The sequence below is a fragment of the Schistocerca piceifrons genome, chromosome 2 (genome assembly GCF_021461385.2).
Source record: "Schistocerca piceifrons isolate TAMUIC-IGC-003096 chromosome 2, iqSchPice1.1, whole genome shotgun sequence".
Lineage (NCBI taxonomy): Eukaryota > Metazoa > Arthropoda > Insecta > Orthoptera > Acrididae > Schistocerca > Schistocerca piceifrons.
In genome coordinates this window covers 327,759,517-327,766,721 of record NC_060139.1, presented here as the reverse complement: position 1 = coordinate 327,766,721, position 7,205 = coordinate 327,759,517, and the positions used below count along the sequence as shown (strand labels likewise).

General features: G+C 42.8%; 1 pseudogene; it reads right to left on the bottom strand.

The window, feature by feature from the left end:
• Positions 1–1,777: 1,777 nt before the first annotated feature.
• On the bottom strand, positions 1,778–1,895 carry LOC124778457 (annotated as a pseudogene).
• Positions 1,896–7,205: the final 5,310 nt, after the last annotated feature.

The following is a 7,205-nucleotide window of genomic DNA, read 5'->3' as shown; positions in this document are numbered from 1 at the left end:
CCCGCGTTACCTGTATGTTGGGTGTGTTGCATACTGATCAGGTATTGCTTCATAACGATCGCTTTCTTTACGTATGGAGGAACTCATCCCTTTGGTCATGACGAACAACGTTCTAGTGAGTGTAAAAGTCCGCAGCTCGTGGTCGTGCGGTAGCGTTCTCGCTTCCCGCGCCCGGGTTCCCGGCTTCGATTCCCGGCGGGGTCAGGGTTTTCTCTGCCTCGTGATGACTGGGTGTTGTGTGCTGTCCTTAGGTTAGTTAGGTTGAAGTAGTTCTAAGTTCTAGGGGACTGATGACCATAGATGTCAAGTCCCATAGTGCTCAGAGCCATTTGAACCATTTGAGTATAAAATAACTGCAATTATATATGTTTTTCATGTATGTACACATAAACTTACTTGCATAAAAAAACGGTTTAGGTTACATAAATGCGCAAAGTTATGCAATCAACTAATTTTCATTAGTTTTAAAATGCAGTTTACATTCTTCGAGGATATAAAATACACAATGGACTAACACTGAATGATGATGGGTTCTAATTATGTGCAAAACAAACAACCATACAAACAAAACAAAGACAAGTCGTAGGCTCCCACTTCCTCTCTTACACATTCATTTATGTTTCTTTTCGTACCAGTTCTACCAATACAACTGCCATTTACTACGTAATTTAAGAAGTGTACGAAAACAACGGAACGGTAGTTATGGTAGGGCGCAACTCTATGGCCATAGGAGGCACTTACTGGGTCACGTAACTAGGTACTGGGTGTATCCAGTGCGCGTTGTTACGTCGCAGTGCGAACTTGGAAAGTGAGTGGCAAATGACTACGTGGGCAAGCTTCCAATTAACGTAATTAAATTTTATGACTATGAGAAGGAGAAGACATTCTGCGGAGAAAGCCATGTAAGGTGCAGCCAAATTGTTAAAATAGAGAAAGAACGGAAATAATTTGCAAATTACAGAAAGAGGGACACGAAACCGAGCAGAGTGGAATTCAAGTTTCTACGACAAATAACGAAATGAAAGGTGCTCATAATAAGTATTACATTGACCATAATATTAAAAATATTATCGGGCAGCAATTTTAATAGTATTGCATGGAATTTAACGAAATATCAACTACGCAGCTTTCGTCGCAAAGATCTGAATTTCAAAGCTAGCAAGCAAACTCTCAGAAACATTTTGTTCTCTATAGGCTTCAGTTTCAAAAGGAACCAAAATATACTTTATGCACGAACGAGGGGACTTGTTGGAAAGGTATACTACATTAGGCATCAGGTATTAGCATCAGATTGAAAGTGGCCAGTGGTTTACTTAGATGACACACCACACACATTACACCGTAAATAAATTTGATGGTATTACAGTGACAGTTTGTAGAAGTATTGTCGAACGAAAGAGGCGGCTAGCGTTAATTGTTGTGCATGCCGGCGGTGACATGGGTTTCATCAAGGATTCACTTCCCATATGTGCCTCAGAAACCAAATCGTCGCATTATTACCCAGAAATGGAACATTAAGTCTTTATTTATTTGAGGAGAATCACATTCTATCTTTCTTTGACCGAACAGGATACAAAAGAAGCACTCCGTCTCCAGGCCACAAGTGGCCCATCGGTACCATCCGACCGCCTTGCCAACCTCAGCTGACGATAGGAGGGGCGTGTGGTCAGCACACCGCTCTCCCGGTCGGTACGATGGTTTTCTTTGACAGGAGCCGCTGCTATTCGGTCGAGTAGACCCTCAACTGGCAGCACGAGGCTGAGTGCACCCCAAAAAATGGCAACAGCACAAGGCGGCACATACGGTCACCCACGCAAGTGCCGCCCACGCCCGACGGCTCTTAACTTCGGTGATCTGACGGAAACCGGTGTATCCACCGCGGCAAGGTCGTTGCCGAACAAGATACACAAATGCCGAAATATTTTCTGAATTAATACGACGAAACGAATTGATCATCGTTTTATCCTTTGTAGCAGGCTAAATTGTAAGCTTTTACCCCTGATTTTTCTTACTAACAAACGCTCTCGTCGGCAGTCATTTCCTGACGGCAAAATATTCGGTGACTCACAATTGGAGGCGTGGGATAAACATTTAGGAACCGTCTATAAGATGGTGGGCCAATAAAAAAGTTCATACGATAACTAAAATGACTTGACAAACGATTGAAATTAGAATAAACACGATTAATTGAATAAAACGAATGAATGAAGTAATTTTGATGAAGAATTAAAAGTTAAAATTTCAGGACATCTGTAAGGAGTCGAACCGCCAATTTCTGGCGTGTCACTAATCTATCTATACTCCTTACACTGCATCACCTTTTCTTGGGACGATATTAGCAATATTTTTTTAGTTTTAAACTTTGGTGACAGGGACCCAGCAACATTTTTTAATACTTCGTGAAGCGTTTATTGACGAATCTGTCAACAGTTGCAATACATATTTTTAGCGACTAGTTTCGAACCATCCGGGTTATTTTCAAGCCTGTGCTACTGAGGCTATAAAAAACAGAACATAGGTGTCAGTGGAGAGTTAACAGGAAAGTGGAATTACAATAAACAAACATAACAGAAATTGATTATTTGGATTCAAACTTATACCAGCAATGAAAGTGCCTGATGCAACTAATAAACATCAAAATCGCAACGCACGCTTCATAAAATGTTAGCAGAACGACCAACGCAATCCACACGTGCCTCTTAGCAATACCAAATCAAACTGGAGTTCTACGTAGCCAACAGTAGCAGGTGATTTTCGGTGGTGCGATCGTCACGCCTCACGTACAAGCGCACGCCCGCAGGCAGTGTGCGTGTGGCGCTTTGAATGTGGCTGCGTCAAAACGCCTTTATTAATCTTGACATCAATGTAGCAAATGACAACAGCAAAGGTACAAGTCTTACACAAATACAAACGCAAGTCGTGCGTACACTTTACGTATTTGAACATAAGAGAACTAACTCATGTTTATGTGCGCACCCACGCAAAAAAGGCGCATCGAATTAAATAAAGGGGATAGCAGCGCCTTTATTAACTAGTCACAATTACTGTTACGTACAATAAAAAGAAATAAAACTCACATTAGTTTCTCCATTACAAATTATGCGTCATACATACAGATGATGGTCTTCTAAAAAATTAGATATACATACAAAATCAAAAGTATCCGGACGCCCCCAAAAACGTACGTTTTTCATATTAGGTGATTGTGCTGCCACCTACTGCCAGGTACTCGATATCAGCGATCTCTGTAATTATTACATCATGAGAGAGCAGAATGGGGCGCTCTGCGGAACTCACGGACTTAGAATGTGGTCAGGTGAATGGCGGTCACTTGTGTCATGCGCCTGTACGTGAGATTTTCACTCTCCTAAACTTTCCTAGGTCCACTGTTTCCAATGTGATAGTGGAGTGGAAACGTGAAGGGACACGTATAGCACAAAAGCGCACAGGCCGACCTCGTCTGTTCACTGACAGAGATCGCCGACATACGAAGAGGATCGTAATGTGTAATAGGCAGATATCTATCCAGACCATCACATAGGAATTCCAAACTGCATCAGGATCCACTGCAAGTACTATGGCAGTTAGGCGGGATGTGAGAAAACTTGGATATCATAGTCAAGCGGCTGCTCATAAGCCACGCAAGACACCGGTAAATGTCAAACGACGCCTCGCTTGGTGTAGGGAGCGTAAATATTGGATGACTGAACAGTGCAAAAACGTTGTGTGTAGTGACGAATCACGGTACACAATGTGGCAAGCCGATGGCATGGTGTAGGTATGGCGAATGCCCGGTGAACGTTATCTGTCAGCGTCTGTAGTGCCAACAGTAAATTTCGGAGGCGGTAGTGTTCTGATGTGGTCGTGTTTTTCATGGAGGGGACTTCCACCCCTTGTTGTTTTGCGTGGCACTATCACAGCACAGGCCTATACTGATGTTTTAAGCACCTTCTTGCTTCCCACTGTTGAAGAGAAATTCGGGGATGGCAATTGCATCTTTGGACACGATCGAACACCTGTTCATAATGCACGGCCTGTGGCGGAGTGGTTACACGACAATAACATCCCTGTAATGGACTGGCCTGCACCGAGTCCTGACCTAAATCCTGTAGAACACATTTAGGATGTTTTGGAACGCCGACTTCGTGGTAGGCCTCATCGACCGACATCGATACCTCTCCTCAGTGCAGCACTCAGTGGAGAATGGGCTCCAATTTCCCAACACACTTTCCAGCGCCTGATGGAACGTTATGCCTGCGAGAGTGGAAGCTGTCATCAAGGCTAAGGGTGGGCCAACACCTTACTGAATTCTAACATTACTGATGGAGGGCGCCACGAACTTGTAAGTCATTTTCAATAAGGTGTCCGGATACTTTTGATGAAATAGTATATATATATATATATATATATATATATATATATATATATATTAAGCGTTTAAAGAGCGGTACATATTGTTTGTTTAACCAGTAAGTTTTGGAAAAAAAACCAGTTACATAGTCCTAGTGAATTAGCGTCTCGTGGCACAGTATCATTCAGACATTTCGTTAAACGCGTCCATGCCGTAACCTACTTGTGCAGTAATCATAGGACGTGTCAGTTCGTGCGACTCATATTGTTGCATTTATAGAGGAACGTTGAAATACGGATACTCAAGCAAACTGCATAATTTTAAACAATTTTGCGTTGCTGGTCAAACATGCCGCATGAACATCCTTTTTCGTATAGTTGCTATGAATTACGGCACCTGTCAGATACAATATAACGAACTGACACAATTTACTAATTAAATATGCTTATTCAAATTGCAAATACACTTAAGTGCATTCCTACGATACATTGTTTCAGATTCAAACATCATGATTTGACATATCAGTTTGCTTGACATGCATATCTAGTTACAGATTACATTCAACTGATATAATATCTTACTACAAAGCGTTCTCGTACGAAACATTGTGCTATGTGTCAGACAATGCGCAGTATTTCCTATTTATTCGCTATGAGATCATATTTTAGGTGTCTAATGCAACAATTAAAAAATGAAAAAAGCCTTATGTACACCCTAATGTGGAAACCTAAAATTAAAAAATTAAGGCATAAAATTTAAAAAGTCAGGCCATTGTGTCCGGCCTACGTTTCAGAGCCTTTCTACAAGTCATTTGCACACTTTATTTAAAAACTATTTGATTCTAGAGATCATGCTATTCGCACCCAATCCCTTGTTGATGTCCTGACATTGCCCATCTTGCAATTATCGGGAAACGGCACTGGCGTCCCAGAACGCATGATAAAGAGAATGGTTAGATTAAGCAGACGTTTAGTGAAATGTTCATGTGTAAATGAATGCGTGGGTAGGTGCAGAGTGCTTATTTACCGTGATATTGCCCATGTGCAAGGTATTAAGCAGCTGAAAGAAACACACACACACACACACACACACACACACACACACACACACACACAAAACAGAAGTGAATAAAAATGTTTTACGTGTGCACACTATATATGTATGCAGATTTTTGTAACACAATCTTCTGTATGTATGACGCAAAATTAATGATGGAGAAACAAATGCGATTATTTACTTTTTTGTTGTACTTACACTACTGGCCATTAAAATTGCTACACCAAGAAGAAATGCAGATGATAAAAGGGTATTCATTGGACAAATATATTATACTAGAACTGACATGTGATTACATTTTCACGCAATTTGGGTGCATAGATCCTGAGAAATCAGTAACCAGAACAACCACCTCTGGCCGTAATAACGGCCTTGATACGCCTGGGTATTGAGTCAAACAGAGCTTGGATGGCGTGTACAGGTACAGCTGCCCATGCGGCTTCAACACGGTACCACAGCTCATCAAGAGTAGTGACTGGCATATTGTGACGAGCCAGTTGCTCGGCCACCATTGACCAGACGTTTTCAATTGGTGAGAGATCTGGAGAATGTGCTGGCCAGGACAGCAGTCGAACATTTTCTGTATCCACAAAGGCCGTACAGGACCTGTAACATGCGGTCGTGCATTATCCTGCTGAAATGTAGGGTTTCGCAGGGATCGAATGAAGGGTAGAGCCACGGGTCGTAACACACCTGAAATGTAACGTCCACTGTTCAAAGTGCCGTCACTGCGAACAAGAGGTGACCGAGACGTGTAACCAATGGCACTCCATACCATCACGCCGGGTGATACGCCACCATGGCAATGACGAATACACGCTTCCAATGTGCGTTCACTTCGATGTCGCCAAACACGGATGCGACCATCGTGATGCTGTAAACAGAATCTGGATTCATCCGAAAGCTTTGTCATTCGTGAACCCAGGTTCGTCGTTGAGTACACCATTGCAGGCGCTCCTGTCTGTGATGCAGCGTCAAGGGTAACCGCAGCCACGGTCTTCGAGCTGATAGTCCATGCTGCTGCAAACGTTGTCGAATTGTTCGTGTAGATGTTTGTTGTCTTGCAAACGTCCCCATCTGTTGACTCAGGAATCGAGACGTGGCTGAACGATCCGTTACAGCCATGCGGATAAGATGCCTGTCATCTCGACTGCTAGTGATACGAGGCCGTTGGGATCCAGCACGGCGTTCCGTATTACCCTCCTGAATCCACCGATTCCATATTCTGCTAACAGTCATTGGATCTCGACCAACGCGAGCAGCAATGTCGCGATACGATAAAACGCAATCGCGATAAGCTACAATCCGACCTTTATCAAAGTCGGAAACGTGATGGTACGCGTTTCTCCTCCTTACACGAGGCATCACAACAGCGTTTCACCAGGCAACGCCGGTCAAGTGCTGTTTGTGTATGAGAAATCGGTTGGAAACTTTCCTCATGTCAGCACGTTGTAGGTGTCGCCACCGGTGCCAACCTTGTGTGAATGCTCTGAAAAGCTAATCATTTGCATACCACAGCATCTTCTTCCTGTCGGCTAAATTTCGCGTCTGTAGCACGTCATCTTCGTGGTGTAGCAATTGTAATGGCCAGTAATGTAACATTAATTGTGACTGATTAATAAACGCTCTAAAATGTCCCTTATTTAATTCGATGCACCTACTGGCCGTGGGGGCGCAGCTGAATATGAAACTCTTGTCTTACGTTGAAATATGTATTTAGCACCCACTACACTAGTTTTTATTTTTGTGTAATACTTGTTGATTTGTTATTGTCATTCACTGCACTGATGTCAAGATT